Source organism: Electrophorus electricus, unplaced genomic scaffold (genome assembly GCF_041902795.1).
Source record: "Electrophorus electricus isolate QZ-2024a unplaced genomic scaffold, ASM4190279v1 Scaffold38, whole genome shotgun sequence".
In the NCBI taxonomy this organism is placed as follows: Eukaryota; Metazoa; Chordata; class Actinopteri; order Gymnotiformes; family Gymnotidae; genus Electrophorus; species Electrophorus electricus.
In genome coordinates this window covers 1,236,266-1,255,409 of record NW_027658671.1, presented here as the reverse complement: position 1 = coordinate 1,255,409, position 19,144 = coordinate 1,236,266, and positions in this window count along the sequence as shown.

Sequence of the window (19,144 nt, the reverse complement as noted above, 5' to 3'; positions counted from 1 at the left end):
AAACTGCACTTCAGGAACACTGAGCTCAAGTTCTGAGGAAACTTCCCTACATATTTTCAGGGGTTTTCTGCCTCACCATGCCTGAATCACCTCATAAGGAGCTTGATAATGAGGAGACAGGGTGACTGAGGCAGTGAACACTCCTCACTGAGCATACTGGCTTCCAAGAGCTGGAGCTGGGAAGACCTATAGGTCTGTGACACACACTCCCACCCAGTCCTGATACTAAGAATGTGGAACCTACAGGCTAATATGCAGCTGCCTGTGCATCAATAGGCGTCTGGGGTGTCCATCACTCAGGGAGGCGTGGCTGAAGGCGTGGCCTTGCAGACTCTGAGAGCTGGCTGAGGTAATCTGTAAAGGAGAGAGTAGTCACCAATAATCATGGAAATGTAGCCACAACTGTACAGTATATTTCACAGCCATGTATATTACATATCACAGACCAGGCTTACCAGAATAAATATTCCACACATACAGCTCATATATATCTGTGTGTGTGTGTGTGTGTGTGTGTGTGTGTGTGTGTGTGTGTGTGTGTGTGTGTGTGTGTGTGTGTAAAAACATGCTCCTGTTTTAGTCTCAACACAGAGAGATATACATGTAGGAGTAGCAAACTGAAGTAAGAGCTCACCTTCACCAGTACATAGTCTCCAGCTTTAACAGTGACAGGTAAGAATTGATGTGCGTAGACAACTACACAGGGTGGCCGGAAGCGTGGCCAACAAAACGGGAAGACAGTGCTTCAGTGGTAAATTTCCTGGTGAACCAGTACATTCCTCACCATGGGTTTCCGAGAAAGGTGAGATCAGATAATGGCACTCATTTTACAGCGCGCAATTTGCAGGAATTAGAGAAAATGCTGGGTCTGAAACATTCATTTGGGGCAGTGTATCATCCTCAGTCTCAAGGTAAGGTGGAAAGGATGAATCTAAATGCGAAAAACAAAGTGGCCAAAATCTGTGCACAGACAAAATTAAATTGGGTTGACGCCTTACCTTTGGCATTAATGCAAATTAGATGTTCAGTAAATGCAACAACTGGTTTTACCCCTTTTGAATTGCAGACAGGTTGAGGATTTCCAGGACCCCAGGGACCCTTAACAATAAATGAGAAAAGAAAAACATCTCACACACACATCATACTTTAATGAATTGCAAAGTATCGTTTCAGCTTTCTCCACGCAGGAGGGGGACCGGACGGGGAGCAGACAAACACAGACGATACCCGTTACGGACTGGGGGCTGCTGAGAGTCATCAAGAGAAAATGGAGTGAGCCGAGGTGGACAGGTCCATTCCAGGTGACAGAAAGAACCAGCCACGCCGTACGCCTGAAGGGTAAAGGGGAAACGTGGTTTCATCTGAGCCAGTGCGCCGCCGCAGAGTCACCGCAGAGGAGTCTGCAAGAGACAGCGAGGGACCTTGCTGAAACATCACCTAACTCACCTGACCCGGAAGGGGCAGAATAATCCCCGGGAGCAAAAGGGTCAAGGTAGTCCACCCTTAGACCCCGAAGTAAGAAGAACAGAACACCAGTGATGACTTCTGGACAATTGTGTTGTTTGATTATTTGTTGGTGTATTGTGTTGTGTGTTTCCATTTACAGTTTGGTCACGCTTGGGTTAAATAATAGCATGGCAGTAGGAAAGGATTAAAACATTAACAACAAGACGGTGAAGAAGAATGGGGGTAGAGATTGGTGGATGTGTAGCATGTGCAGCCGCAAGACCCAGACTTATAACCACCCCGGCACCCCTATTCCCACAAAAAGACCCCAAGGGTTATGCGTGCATGATTGGCCTGACTAAGGAAAGAAACCCTAAGAATTGTGACACTTTAAGCGTTATTTTCCCCCCCCATCAGTAACAGAACCAGGACAGGACTATTTTCACCCGAAAAGGGGGAGGGGAACTACACGTGCTTCGTTAGAAGTTCAAGCACACCTCAAGTACGCTTGGGGCACATCCCGGCGGAATGGTGTAACCGCACGGTCACTGGGAACGAGTCTGTGGGTTCATGGGCACGAGCAGGATTGTATGATTATTGTGGAAGGATGACTTTGGTTGTTAACATGCCAGAGAACTTGGAGGGGACATGCGCCATGGTCAGGTTAGCAGCTCCTTTATTACTGATAGGCAAAAAACTACACAGGGACCCGGTAACTGATGCAGCAAGACAGTAGCGAGAGGCATACCATTTTGATTTAACAAGGAATACCCCCACATACATAGATGCAATAGGAATACCTCGCGGAGTTCCGGACAGATATAAGTTAGCAGACCAGATAGCAGGGGGATTTGAGAATATTCCGATACTTTCTGCATTATTCCCCATTACTCCAAATAAAAATGTGGATCGGATTAACTATGTACATTATAATGTCCTCAGGCTAGCCAACCTGACTAGGGATGCAGTGGAAGGACTTAGAGATCAGCTGGGACCAACCTCACTGATGGCGGTGCAAAATCGTATGGCATTAGACATGTTGTTGGCGGAAAAGGGGGGTGTCTGCGCTATGCTTGAGGATGTGTGTTGTACATTCATTCCTAATAATACCGCTCCGGATGGGTCAGTTAGTAGAGCATTGGATGGTTTGAAGACCCTATCAGAGGAAATGCATGAGAATTCAGGCATAAACAACCAGTTGGAATCCTGGATGGTGAGCCGGTTCGGTCAGTGGAAAGACTTAATTGTGTCATTGATGGTTTCATTAGCCACATTCACGGGAATTGCTGTGACATGCGGGTGCTGCTGTATTCCATGTATTAGGGCGTTAATGGTTAGACTAATTTCAGCTATGATAGAAAGGAAAGATGTGCATGAGGGTACCACGATGATGCCACTGATACAGGGGGAAAGAGAGAATAATGTGCAGAATGGAATAGGACTAATGCTTGAATAAATAAAATAATTACTGTATGTCCAGACATAACAGGAAATGCCCTAGACGTGCATATGTGTGATTATGCAACAAGACATGTGTACGAGACGGTCAAACAGAGGTGACGGCTGAGATGGAAAAACACAAAAGCAGAAGTGGCACAAGGCGAGAGAAATATGTCTGTCTGTTGCAAAGTTATGCTTTAGATCTCACTCGCACTGTGTTGTGAAGTGACATCTCAAGAGCTCTGCATTAATAAAAGGCCACAGGGTAACGCACTGTTTCCTGTCTCTTCTTTCCTGCATCAACGGACATGACACTAACTAATGATATAACAGAATCTGACCCTTAGCTATTTTATTAGCTTTTTATCAGGGCACGCTTAGTAAAACGTCACATCTCTACATCAACTTTTTAAAAAAATTAACAGGCAATCAAATTATTTTGGCTATACTAAAACCTGTCCTGGAGCAATGCCTAGCTAGCTGGATAGCTAACACTAACATGCAAGACTGGGTTTGTTTTGCAGAAGTAGCAGACGCTAAATAGCTGCCTTGTAAAAGAGGTTTGCATTGGGGACTGTTTGTATTTGATGTATGCACTTTAGGTATTATTGCATAACGCTATTTGTGATGTATTTTTGTTTTTCAATCAGTCACATTCCGAGCCAAACTTCTCTTAGGTATCTTGTATCAGTGGAGAACTACTTTTGAAGGCATTGTTACTAGCTAACTGTTAGCTAGCAAGGTAACAAGGTAACTCTTTTTAAACAACAAAAAGAAAAAACACTTTACTGTGATTAACAACTATGAATTTACTAAGTGATTGTTTCATAGAAGGTCTGATTAGCTAGCCTAGCTAAAGCTATGTTTGATACGTTTTGATACGTCTAACGACACTGGCATTTTTGGACAAGAGTAGCTTTATAGTTGCTTAGCTAATGTCACAGAATTAAAAGTAGAATCAGAGGGAAATGTTGAATATTGTGTCATTGCACCAGCCATGAGGCATTAAAGTGTCTGGACAAGAACATAGCTAGCTAGCTAACTGGCTTAGATCACTACTGCAGCTCTCACACCTCGGTTTATTACATCATAATAGGTAATGTGGAATTTTTAAGGACCATTGTTGCGTCTGATAACCCGTTCAGAAAAGGTGTTCTTCAGCTGAATGAACAGATACTGAAACGAACACTAAAGAGATCATCCAACATTCAAGATATTTCAGTAGACACACTAGTGGAAGAGCTGCTGAGGTTCCTGAGCCATGAATGTCCGGCCTCCAGCATCTACTCTGGACAGGTATGTCACCGCCTTGCACCAGGACGCAGAGATCCATGAGCATGACTGAGATGTAATTATAACTATATACACCTCATTAGTCTGATGCTAATGAGCACACATGCACACCTGCCGTCCAGTTCTTTAACATCCATATCCGTCACCTTGATTTATCTTAGTAAGTTGCTGCTGAAGCTCTGTCTCTCTTTCTCTCTTTCCCCATGCCTCCTTCCCTTCCTGTAGGAGTGTGGATACACCACTGGCGTTGTTGCCTGATGCACCTCCTTTGGAAGAGGACACGGTCCACTGTCAGAACTGGCAGGAGACAGTGGAGCCGCACACACTCGCCTCTCTCGGCTCCCGGGAGATCGAACGGCAGGCTGTCATATATGGTAAAACAGCAAATGTGGTGCACAGCAACTGACTATAAAAGACAACTCCCAGTACACAGTTAACATGTAAAATGAAAACAATTATTTACTGATCTAACTTAAACTAAATAGCTACTAAATCTTTTGAACATACAGTATTCTATTTATTATGCACATATGATAATTCTATCCTGACTCATGAAAATGTGGAATTCTGAATTGTGTAACGTTTGTAAGAAATTGTAGTGACTTTGCTATATCCTCTTCCTCAGAGCTGTTCACAACGGAAGCATCTCACTTGCGGACTCTCAGGGTTCTCGATCAGGTGTTCTTCCAGAAGATGAGGAACCTTTTGACCGTCGAAGAACTTTCCTGTATCTTCCCCAACCTGCCCCAGGTCTACAGTCTTCATGGTCAGTCTCTCTGTGTGCGAGCGTGTGTGTGTGCGTGCAAATCCGCTCCATTTGTCTTAGTGTGTTTTCAAACCTAAATTTCTGAAGCCTACTTGGTGTCTAAATCATAATCAAGATTAAAGAAGTGTAAAACCCACCCAAACTGAGAATTTAATGACAGAACAATATCAGCTATCGGCACCATGCCATTACTGTGAGCAGGTATGGACTGGAGGCTGTACATGTTGTTTCTGCGGTGGCCTTCATGACACAAGTAGAGTTCTGTTGCCCACTGACACAACTTTCTAACAAACCACATATACACTGGCTCGCTTAAACAGATTCTGTTTTGTGGTGTTGCATTTGTGTTTCAGCGAATCTGTGTGAGTCCATGAAGAGGCTGAGGGACTCTTCTATAGTTCAAGGCATCGGAGACATCATGGTGTCTAGAGTGAGAGCTGGCTAGTGTTACTCCCTTTCTAGTTCACATCATCTTTTGGTGCTGTCTAAAATGAAGGGGTTGTTCTGTGTAGTGTGGGATATACTTGTTGCTTTACTTGATATGTCAGTAGCTCATGTGTTTGTGTGTGTGCGTGATAGTTTGAAGACGCTGCAGGAGAGGAGTTCCAGGAGCAGGTGTCTCACCTGTGCAGTCAGCAGAGTCAGGCACTGGAGCTCATTAAAAATAAATGCAAAGACCCGCGTTTCGCGCACCTTATACAGGTAACACTTTTTAGAGGTATAAAGCCTTTGGACAAACCTACAAACACTAGAGCTTCTGCCATATTTGTTAGTGGGCTGGGTTGTGAATTGGTTGACCCATACTTTGAATTGGAGACTATCCAGTCTTTTATATTTGACTTTTATTGCAGCACATAACTTCTAGTGATGCTGTTTTAGGTATAAATTGGTGTTGCAGTCAACAGAATCCACATTTGGACTTAGATGTCCTTGGCTCATTCGTGTGTGTGTGTGTGTTAGGAATGTGAAGCCAGCCCTCACTGCCGCCGACTACAATTAAAGGACCTTCTAGTGTCTGAGATGCAGAGACTCACCAAATACCCCTTGCTGCTGGATAACATCATCAGACACACAGAAGGCATGTATAGAAACACTCACACACAATGTATTGAACCATGAAAACACTTCAGTATACACACACATACCAGTTTACCAAGGAGGCAAGCACACACACCCTTTCTCCTGGATTAACACTAGTATGTGCCCCCACAACAGCTGGTTCTCCAGACCTGCAGACATTGGTGAGGGCACAGGCGTGCTGCCGTGGGATACTGCGAGCTGTCAATGAGGTCGTCAGGGAGACGGAGCACCGGCGACTGCTCAGCCGTTATCAGCGCAGGCTAGACTTGTCCCCTCTGGAGAGGCAGGCCAGTCCTGTCGCTGCTCAGTTCAAGGTACGGCCTTACTATGTATCCACCATCTGCCTTCCAAACAGCTTCTCTGGTCTTGGAGCACCTGATCCAGAGTATGAATTATTAACTATATTCTTTTTCTATGTAGAATCTGGACCTGACCACTAAGAAAATGATCCACGAAGGACCGTTGACTTGGAAAGTTAGTAAAGATAAAGCTATAGGTAAGAGATCATCACAGCTGAACAAATCACATTTTTGTTTTTCCTCTTGCAAATGATTACTTGACAGGTCCATTCTCACTCTGTGTGTGTGTGTGTGTGTGTGTGTGTGTGTGTGTGTGTTTCAGACATTCATGCTCTGCTTCTCTCAGACATGTTGGTGCTACTCCAAAGGGGTTCAGGTGACCGTTTGATCTTGCGATGTCCAGCGCGCTCACTGGGTGGGGTTTGGGGTAGGAACACGGACCTCAAAACCCCCTTTTGCCCCGTTGTTCGCTTGGATTCATCTCTTGTCAGATCTGTGGCTACAGGTATATTTGTAGTTATTCTTACAGCTATGAATAGCCAGAATAGATGAATGGGTCTGGAATAACTATGTCTTTATTTTATTTTTAAAAAATTAAGAAGCCAGTTACAAATTGCATTTTTGTTAGTTTGAATACATTGTTTGACAACCTGCTCTTCTCTATCAGATAACAAGGCCTTGTATGTGATCAGTACATCAGAGAGACAGATATACGAGCTGGTGGCTGGGACTTCCTCTGAAAAAAACACGTGAGTTTGTTTTTTTGTCTCTCTCTGACCCACCATCTTCTCATCAAGGTCAACCAGTCAGCACTGCTGTGTCTGTTTTGTGATAACATTTATGGTGTCAGGCCATTTATGTTCAGATGATTTTAACAACATTGTGCTGTTGTAGAAATTGGGACCTGATGGCTTTAGCGATGTTTCCACAGATGGAAGAACCTGTTAGAAAAGACCATCTCCTCGGCCTCTGGAGGCATTGAAGCCACCGAGCAAGGATCAACAGCTCCGTAAGTACTCAGGATTTTTAAAGTTTTCTAATGCTGCTGTAATGCTGTTAACAGAAGGCAGAATTTCAAAGATGCACTTACAATGATTGGACTCCTGACATCTCCTCTAGGTCTGCGGTTCTACGGTTGCATGGTAATCATGTCGGTCGTCTAGGTAAGCCCATGTTTGTTTTTGTTTGTATACAATGTCATAGGATTTGCTCTCTGTGGTACTTATGGCTGATGCCTTTGGTCCCTAGATGGCTCCCTAACAGAAGAGTCTGGTTCGATAGAGAGAGATTCACAGAGTGATGATGAAAATGTTCTCACACCTACTATCCCAACTGACCAATCAGAAGCCTACATGCATACTGGTGGGCAGGGTTATGTGGGAGGACAAGCTAAAGTGGCTGATGCTGCTCTTCAAGATGGTAAGAATTTGTTACACTCCGTTACACAGTAATTGTTGCACTATGATAGTTAAACAGTATATTTCTGGTGGTGGTGGTGGTGTTTTTATAAATAGAATTTTAGCAGGCTCAGATATTTACCAACTTTTTTGCACCCTTTGTGTTCTGCCAGTCAGGACACTAAGACTGTTGATCCTTGGATCCTTGGATCCTTTAGAGGCTGCCAGTCAGAAGCAGAAAGTGACATCATTGTCCTCACAGCAAGAAGGGCAGGAGATGCCTTGCCAGTCACCAAAAGGCCGTTCACACCTGGAGATGCTGAGGCATGAAACGAGGCCCTGCCAATCACGAGCAAGCATACGGCAGCGCATGATAAAAAATGTGGATGGAATCTTTCAAAGAATGGAGGGACTGATGAAAAACCTGCATCAGCTTAGGGTAAAGTGGATATATTACTCACTCTCTCTCAAATACACACACACACACATACACACACACACACACACACACACACACACACACTATCATTGCAGCTAACTAGCACTTTCATGTTATGTTTTAAAAGAATGGCTTTGTGCACTTGTGAGATCCTGGTTAACTCCTTGTTTTCATTTTCATAGGAGATTGAAGCACTGTAGACTGCTTACAATGGTGTGAAAAAAGTTACCTGTCAGTCAGTTCAGATGACACCATCCATGGGTCTTCCTCCATTATCAGGACACCATCTATTTATCTTGGGTCGAGCGATGGTAAGTGTGTCAAAGAAGCAATTTATAAATACTGGGGCTAAATCTGTTTAATGCTGTACCACAATTCTTTTTGATTGTACCAAAAAAAAGATCTAGTCTGGAATCACTGGGATAATTTTGGGTTGAGTTTAAATGGAGCCCACTGTTTCAGTTGTGAACTGTCTTTTGTGATGTTTCTTTAACCCAGTCCCCCACTGCGAGTAAGCCTGAAAGGCTGGGCCAGGCCAGCACTGAAAGCATGCCTAGACTGCTCATGCAGTCCTCCACCAACGAGCTGCTCACATGCCTGGGTGTGTTCTTGTGCCGGCGTTGCTGCCTGCTGAAGGACCTGACTGCTGACGAGCCTGTGCAGTGGCTGCGCATTGTGGACCGCTACGTGACACTGACAGAATGGCAGGAGCAAAGCTTCCTCATTCCAAGCACCATGGTCTTTCTCTACATGCTGTGCCGTGACATCATTTCAGCTGAGGTGGCCACCAAGGAGGAGTTGCAGGCCGTGCTGCTCACATGCTTGTATGTGTCTTGCTCCTACATGTGTGAGGAGATCAGCTACCCAGCCAAAGCTTTCCTGGTGGAGGAAAACAAAGGGGCCTTCTGGGCCCGATCCCTGGACATTGCTAACCGCATGAGTGGCAAGATGCTGCAGATTAACAATGACCCGCAGTATTTTTGGCAGGTCTTCACTGACCTGAAGAACAAGATGGTTCATTAAAGGATTAAACAATAAAATATTTTATTAATTAAACATTTTGTTAAAAAGTTCAAGTTCAAGAGGTTTTATTGTCATTTCAGCTATATACAAGTACACAAAAAAAACAAGACAATGTTCCTCCAGGACCATGGTGCAACATAAAAACAACAGTGCAACAGACAACATGCTACACAAGTGCAAACAGTCCAATATACTGCAAAATGTCATTAAATAAACATTAAATAAACAATAATAAATACAGGACAGGACAAATACAAAATACAAAATGAGTAGACAGTGCAATTTAGTACAGTACACAGTACTGGGCATACGTAAAGCGAGTTGTGCATAGCAATCAGTGATATGCTACCCTGAACATAGCAGTCACCGGTAGCAGCCAGAACAGTTCAGAGTACAGTGCTGGTTTAGTACAGCACTAGTCCGATGCAAAACAATGTGTGAGTGTCTGTATAGATATGTATGTATGTATGTGTGTGTGTGTGTGTGTGTGTGTGTGTGTGTGTGTGTGTATGTGTGTGTGTGTGTGTGTGTGTGACTGTCTATAAGCATGTATAAAAGTGCCCATTTTGGAATCTGAATTGGAATTGGAGTTAGCCAGAGTTCAGGAGTCTAATGGCTTTAGGAACGACACTAGCGTTGATTTTGATTCTAGCCACAGTTCTAGTAATAAGCAGAGTTACAACTCTGCATGCAAAGTCACTGAACGTTTGACTGTTAATTCTGTAGCAAGCATAATTGAAAAAATTACATGTCCTAAATGCATGTGTGGTAAATACATTGACATTAGTATTTTTAATTAATTTCTAACATTCGGAGACATTCAGAGGTGTTTCTATTAGGCCCAGAGTTAGCTAGGTCCCCACTGTCTAATTACTCAATGAACCTCAATGGTCTCCCAATCACATCTTATCTAACGGTTAAAGATCTTGGAGTTATGGATCCCACTCTCTCGTTCAAAGCTCATGTAAATAAATAATGTTTCTAGGACCGCCTTTCTCCATTTTTAAATTGACTTTATTAAGAAAATTCAATTCAATTCAATACAAACACTCCATCACAAAAACCTCACAAACAATATCTACCAGAGGACACAGACTACCTTCACTCTATACATTAATAATTAACAATACAATTTACATCTGTAAATTAGGTATACATCCATTTATATGTCCAAAAGAGTCCAGGGAATTTTTCCTCTCATATCAAACGTCTTCAACCTTTTTAACTCACACACAATCTGTTTAAAAACTATTTCTGCAGGTATTATACATTGCTCAATAATCATCTTACATCGTGTTTTCCAAATCTTCGAATTTGGCACACAAACAATCATCCAACAAAGGTCCTTCACACTCAGTCAAATTCTCATTAAACACTCCATACATAATACTTTTCCTGTTACGATCCCATTTAAACCCAATACCTTTCATTTTCTCCCAAATTTCAATAGTCCTTGTGCACTGCAGTAATATATGTTCTATCATTTCATCGGCTATGCAATTTTACATCGTACAGGCAATCTTCCAACAGATATAAGCCATGCAGTATCTCGAACATTTTCCAAGATACTTTTAGACTGTACATTTTTAACACAGGTTTCACATTCTGTCACTGTCAGACCCTTATAATTGACATTCCCCCAAAATCACAGTCTTGTATTGTTTTATCTATCATTTTATTTGGGGACTTATTCCAATCAATATTAAGCTGCCTATATTTAAACAAAAAATCTCCATATAGTAATTTAAAATAAGGAGCATGTTTCCTTGACTTGCCTCTTTTCTTTCCACTGATTTACATCTCCTACCCAAATTGCTTTCCGAAATATAGCTTTCGTTACATTTTTGCAAAAGGCATTTTCTAATTTCTGAGCTAACTCAACTCCCCCTAATCCGCCTTCATCTTTTGACTTGTACATAATTTCCCTTTTTGTCACTTCTGTTATTTCCCCAAATAAAACGAACACACATTTTATTCAGCCTCTTAATACATTTCTCATCCGGAGGGAAAACCATAGCCAAAAACAACAATTTCGAAAAAATAAAGGTCTTAACCTCCTGTATTCTAGTCTTATAGTTTGACACCCTCCATTTTCCCAATTCTAGTTTAATTTCACACTCCTTTTTCTCCCAATTCCGTTCGCTACATCTACCATTTACTACCATCAAACCTAATATTTTTATTTCAGTTTTTATTTCTACATCTATTGGTACAGGTTGCCCATCTCCTATCCATACCCCTTCACTTTTACTTTCATTTAATTTTGCTCCAGCCACAACTTCATACATTTCAAAGTGCCTCTTAACTATATGAAACTCATTTTGATTCTTGACATAAGCCGTCACATCATCTGCGTACGCAGATATTTTCCATCTTTCCATACCTAACATGTGAACACCTTGTAATTGCTGATCATTTTTAATTTTATATAATAGTGGGCTAATAGCGATGACATATAATGCAGCACTCAATGGGCATCCTTGTTTAACCCCTCTATGTATTTCAAAATCTTCAGTTAACACACCATTAACATTAATTTGGACTTTTGATTTACTATACAATAATTTAATCATATTTACAAACCTCTCTGGAAATCCATAATGTTCCAATCTACACCATAAGTAGTCTCTAGAAATATAATCAAAGGCCTTTTTCTGATCCAGTCCTATTATATAAAAATCCCTCTCAGACCCTTCAATAACCAAACTCCTTATTACTCCTAAACTATCCCCCATGTATCTTACTCTTATCGCACATATCTGTTCCAACTCTATGATATCAGTCAATATTTCTGACATCCTATTAACAATTATTTTTGCACAAATTTTGTACTCCAAGTTTAATAGGCTGACCTGTCTCCAATTATCCAACTTACAAGGATCTCCTTTTTTTATATATTAATGATATCACACTATGATAAAATGAATCATGCAATTGCCCCCCATCTAATGCTTCATTAAAAACATCAGCTAGAAGATCAGCAATTTCACTAACGCACACCTTATGAAATTCAGCAGGTAAACCATCGGCTCTAGGATTCTTGCGTGGGTTTCATTCCTCTATTGCTCTGATAACTTATTTTTTCCTAATTCATTCTTCCAACTCCTGCAGCTCCTCCCCTTTAGAAATCTAAAATAATCACCTGGAATGTAAACCTAGCCTAGAGGACCTTTAGAGCTTTATTATTAAAAAAAGACAGACAGATGAACAGAAAAATGCAAAATGTATATAGAATATTTTTAAGTATTCGCCATCTCCACCATTATAGGAATGATGTGTGTGTGTGTGTGTGTGTGTGTGTGTGTGTGTGTGTGTTTATGTATGTATGTATGTATGTATGTATGTATGTATGTATATATATATATATATATATATATATATATATATATATATATGGTTACGTGCGAGTACATGTATGTTGGATTGTATATGTACACGTATTAGAGTGTGATATTTATCGTTTATGGATTGGCTCTGTATGGATTTTATCAATGGTCTCCAGTCTAGATGATTGGTTCTGTTATTGATTAATAATTAATAGAATTATTCTATTGATATATAGTCTATCAATAGATTTTTCTATTGGGTGACACTAATATTATTTTTTGTTTTCCAGTTCATGAGTATGTTTTTTTTGTTTGTTGTTTTTTTGCAATAATATTTTTATTATATCAATATAATAATGTTATACATAGTATCCTGTCATATTGGTTGATGATATGTCTCCTAGGAGAAATAAAGATGGTGTTGGATGGCTATGGTTATTTAAAGCATGGGATATGTTGGTGATGATGACTTGCCAAAATTGCTTGATAGGTGTGCTCTGCCACGTGGCGTGAATGTAATCGTCAGCTGTGTTTTGAGTAAAATATGTACAGATTGCTGAGCTTGTGAAACCAATTTTAAACATCCAATGTGTAGTATAATGTACTCTGTATTATTTTGTACTGAATGCATTGTAGGTTAGTGTTGCTGTCATGTGGTAATTATTATTACACATTTTAATCCAAACTGTGGTATCGGGGGCTAGTAATAAATCTTCCTCCCATTGTCTCGATGGGAGAGTAACTGTGAGATTTGATTTCACTATTGTTTTGTATATCTTAGATAATAGGTTTTTTGTATTAAGAATGTTTGTTTATAAAATCTGATATGGATGTAGGTATCGGAATTGATTTTTGAACACATAGGTGATCTTAGCTGATGGTATTGTAGGAACTAGGGGCTTTCTATACCATATTTTGGGGCTAGTTGTGGGCGTGACATGAAAGAAGTCTTATGATAAATATGTTTAAGGTGTGTAATGCCTTTTTCTATCCAAGAGGTAAAGTTTAATATTTTTGTTCATGGTAAAGTCTGGATTGTTCCAAATGGGAGAATGACTAGTTTGTGTGAGTGTGGAGTTTGATATCTTGTGGAATTTCCACCAGACTGTTAGCATCATGGCCACCTTCAAACTGTTGAAACATGGATATTTTTGAATATGAGTCTGGGCACATTTGAAACACCTGCTGCAAACATTACTGACATTATTTCTTGTTTATGTGATTGGCTGTGTTTCTCTAGTCACAAGTACTTCTGAATGCTCCTCCAGAGCACCCAGAAACCCTCATAGTGGGTTTCTCAACTTGCTCAGACTCAAATCTGAATATCGGCATCTGAAACATCTTGGAGAGGAACAAAAAACACAACACATTTGATTAAATTGTTCTGGTCACCAGGACCGGAGCTCAACCCAGCTCTGGTAAAGGCTACCAGTGCACTGAAGGGGTCCATGCTCTAAACTCTGGAATCCCGCCGGACTGAGGCGTTGGGAAAGCGGTTTCTCTGTATGCCCAGTCATGATGAAAAGATTGTGAATCTTTTATGTGAATGTTTACGTAAATATGAGATTTTACACTCAGAATGTAAATAAAGGTAAGTAAATAAACACATTGTAGTTGATGGTTTTAACAATACCCAGCGTTAGCCTACTTGATCGAATAAACTAATATTATTAACCTATTAATAATACAAAAAAAAAATCTGTATTAACAATTTACTATTTGCCATTACAACTCTGCCTTGAGATCTGAAGTAAATGACTTTATGTAATATAGAATGTAATGTGAAAAATAAATTTGGTAAATTCTGGCTTTAAAAAAGTTCTTTCAGTGTTACTACCACCTGTTGTAGATCGACAGTCACACACCCCCTCTGACAGCCGTGCTGGGCGGTTGAATGGGGTTTGTGTGTATAGGATATAATAATACTGGACGCTGCAAGCAAACGCGCGGCCACATGCTCTACGTCGGCCCTGCAACGAGTTGGGGAGTATACGGCAGGAGGAGAGAAAAAGCTTTGACTAAGTGCATCCTCACCTGGGCACACTCCGCATCATTTCCCCTTATGGAACATCCATACCTCCAGGGCGCTACACTCCATCACTCATACCCAGCACAGCACATACTCACCTGGACACACTCCTCACCATATCCCACTCTACATTCCGGAGCTCCAGACCTCCAGGATTGCAGCGCGCCAGCCGACCCTTTAGGGACCACACTTAAGCCCCCCTCCTTGGGCTAAACCTCTTAGATTGGATCAAGGGCTAATTTTCAATGGATCGCAGCAACGTAGCTGCTCTGCCACTCACAAGAACCTGGCCCAGAATCAGGTCATTTAAGGTCAATTAGCACCAGGTTCTCCACAAACATGCTTTGCAGCTGAATCCCTGGTCCGTTCACACGTGTCTTTGCTCACTGGGGTCCGGGAGGATTCTGATTTGGAGGCGTTCAGTCATAATCCCACAGGCACCAAATGTCTGAACCTGCGGTTCCTCTCATACTGAGCAGGATTACTGTTGCAACACCACATCATCAGTAGGGTAAAACTAACCTGTCTCATGACGGTCTAAACCCACCTCACGTTCCCTGTTAGTGAGTGAACAATCCAACGCTTGGTGAATTCTGCTTCACAGTGATGGGAAGAGCCGACATCGAAGGATCAAAAAGCGACGTCGCTATGAACGATTGGCCGCCACAAGTCAGTTATCCCTGTGGTAAATTTTCTGACACTTCCTGCTTAAAACCCAAAAAGCCAGAAGCCTCACTTTCACGGTCTGTATACCTACTGAAAATGAAAATTAAACGAGTTTTTGCTGTTCTGCTCCATGGGAGGTTTCTGTCCTGCCCGAGCTCACATTAGGACACCTGTATTACGCTTTAACAGGTGTAACCCCCCCCAGTCAATGAGAACATTTTTAATATCTGTGGGAAAAGAGGGAGAAATGTATCCAACAACTTTCTTTTTTAATGTGCAACACAGTCAAAATTGTGAACTCAACTACATGCAAAAACCACAAAAAGCATTTACAAACTGGAAACTCTTACTGCATAATTAAAACATTATACAACTTAAGAAAAAACATAACATAAAACATAAAACATCGGTAAATATGAGAATTCAAACAACAAAATGAACCAAGCTTATTCAAATTGAAAAGTAACAGCAGTAACTCTAGGCATGACCCATGGCCTTGAGGACCTGTTCGGCAGCGGTGTGGTGGGCCTCCTCCTCCATGTTGTTGTTGTTGGGGCAGGGGAGAACTTCGGCAGCACCGCAGAACGGTTCGGATAACCCTGGTACCAGCACGCTGTAGTTGACACAGAGTAAGCCATTGGTGTTGGTATGATAGCGCACGTTGTAGAGTGGCACGCCGAACCCATACATTTGACACAGGAAGTGCACAGCATTGCACGTCCGCGAGAAGTGCTGTGGGCGGGGGTCGTGGGAGGCCGCCCCCACTGACTGGAAGCGCGTGGATGTGAGAAGAGCCTGGCGGACAGGTGTAGGACCCGGAGAGGCGAAGGCGCCCACTTCTTCACACTCGTCATGTCTGCGCTTGGAGCTGCCAGAGAACCAGTGGGCAGTGATGAAGATTACTCATATAAACCTTACTCATATAAACACCACCTGGATTGGCTTTGACATATTCAGGTGGATTTGGGCATGTCATCCAAAGCACACAGAAGCAATAATCTGTTAATACACCATAATTCTATAATCCCAACCCATCAATAAGAACCCTTAATGGCAATTGAATAGAGAAGGCAGCATACCGTACTGAGTCTGCATTGTCTAGGGTGTTGGAAATTCAGGTTACTGGCCATCATAAATATATTCCAGGTTTACAGTTAATGAGAGGGAGATGGTACTCTCTCTCCATCCATCACTACACCTACGAGACAGTCTGTAAGGAGGCCACACTCTAAGTGATGTGAAGGCGTTTACTCCAGACCTTTTTGTGTATTAAATGGGTTTGTTCTAGACCTTTGCTAGCTCTCTAGTGCAGGATCTAATAACGTAATGACAAACAGCTGGCTGAGAAACAAGCAGCCATGGGGCCAGTTACTCATGGTCCCGTTAAATAAGAGGATTCAGAACAAACTGAGCAGTTATTACTGTATAGTTCATCCATTATTGATGTTAATTTCTCAAATTAAAGATGTGGTTTTGCAACTTAATCTCAATGGAATTTTTTAAATTTAAAATGCTCTGAGTTAGACTACAGAGTCAGTACAGCATATGTGTGTGTGTGTACACATGTGCATGTGTGTGTGTGCGCGCGAGTGTGTGCGTGTGAGCACGAGTGTGTGTGCGTGAGTGTTTGTGCGTGCGTGCGTGTCTAATTGCGCACAAACGTTTCTTGTGCAATGTGAAAAAACAAAGAGCTAGATAGAAAAAGAGAGGGAGATTGATCAAACAAGGAGGGAGGACCTAGCTAAGCTAGGACTGAGGGGAATGACTTCAGGGCAGAGGTGGGTAGATGAATGGCTAAGATGATGGACTGTTGGATGGACTGATGGTGTTCAGTGTAGACCCAAAACAGGGCCTTAAAATCCAGCCTTAGGGGAAACCCACTTAAAGACAGACAAGTGAAGGTTGTAGGTCACATACCTACAATGTGCTTCCCTCACTGTCTATCCATCGGTACGTTACTGATACATACCTGTAGATGGATAAACAGATACATACATAACAATACATACCTATAGAGCGATAGATACATACAAACATACATGCACACAGAAAGACATAAAGAAGAATTTTAGGTCTACCTTTGATATCGAAGAAATCAAGAATTGTCCTAACTATCACACACACAGGCACTAGGTTAGCTAGCTAACTATTTGACGAAACTGAGTACACAAACGCTATGGTAAAAACCTGTGTAAAAAGACCAAAACCTGAAGTAAATTGTTAACTGGAGATGGTAAATGTCATTAATGCATTATGAGCAAAAGATAAACTCGTATGTCAAATGAGCCAGTATGAAGCAGAACTAGCTAGCTAGGTTTACTCTTTAGCTTGCTAGCTAGCTGGTTTCTGTGGCTCGTTTAATGGGGGCGAGTCTGCACGCTAATTAGCTGCTATCACGGCGAGCGTATTATAGCAAAGAAACTAATGTTGGACTATAGGCACAGTCTATATTGTGAGAGACACATTACCCCCAGATATTCAGATATGCTCAAAATGCCCCCCATATAGCGAGGTAATAAATAAAAATATTGCACACACTAGTTGTGTCAGCTGCTGTTGGTGAGACATTTTATGTTATAACACCCACCACTGCTGTCTATTGTCGCACTTAATTTCAGACAATATTACTTTTTTTCTGTGTAAAGTCCCCTTTACTGTCTTGCTGGAAGCTTAATTCTGGACATGAGTGTACCAGTGCAGTGGTGACTTCTCTGGGTCAGGATAGTCAGGGTCAACAGGGGTGTGTGAATGCCAAGGTTTTAGCCTTTTGAATTTTCCTGTGCCCATAATTACAATAATTTTCTAATAATTAATCTGTTTTTTTTTTGGTTTTTTTTTTGTGGTAGAGACATGTTAGGCAAGACAGTACAGGTTGTACCCTTACTGCTTTGCTCAGAGCAAACTGGCTTTCAAAACACATGTATTTCATTTTTTTAGTTCTAACATGTTGGCTTTACCTGAAGTTCTTCTAACGACACTTCAGTGTGGCAGATTCTCTTCTGACTGGTTATCACTGGGCTACTACACTGAAGTATTCTCATATGCTATCAGTAAATATGCCACTTACTTCTGTGTCACTCCACATGTAAACATGGTTCTCTTTACAGAAAATAGTTTAGTGGTGCAATAGCTTATCCTCTTTCCTATCAACTTCTATATCACTTCAACTAAGTCAATCAAATCAAAATCAAAATTTATTTGTATAGCGCTTTTTACAACAGTTGTCACAAAGCAGCTTTACAAATGTCCAAGTCCAAGCCTCCAGTGAGCAAGACAAGGGCAACAGTGGCAAGGAAAAACTCCCTAGAACATGAGGAAGAAACCTTGAGAGGAACCAAGACTCAAAGGGGGGCCCATGCTTCTCTGGCCAACAATGGTCACCACAATAATGACAATTTTAAGAGGAAAAAAAAGCAATTAATATCTAGTCTAACTTTCTAGAGGTCCTAATCTTGTCCCTAAGTACACAGAAAAAAAACAAACAAACTCAGCAGGATTACAAGTATATTTACATTTACAGCATTTAGCAGACGCGCTCATCCAGAACGACTTACAAAAGTGCTTTGTCATTTACTCATAGAATATATCCAAGTTCAGTATAGTAGGTTAGAATTAAACATACCAATGAACTAGAATACTGTGGAATACAGGGATAAATGCTGATACCTAGAAGTGCAAAATACATAAGGTCTATCTTAAACAACGATAAGTGATATAAACAATAAGTGCTAGAGTTTGTATATTTACCCCTAACTATGCATTTCCTTCTAGCACTAAGTGTTTTCTGCAACTTTACTGTTAATGAAAGTGACTTTAATCTATTGTTTAGGCTACATACTCATCAGTTCCTGGTTCTCACAAAATATGCCTTTAATTGTATTGGAAGCTACATGGTCAGTGTAGTATGACTAAGATGTTAAGTCTAATTTCCTCCCTAGAT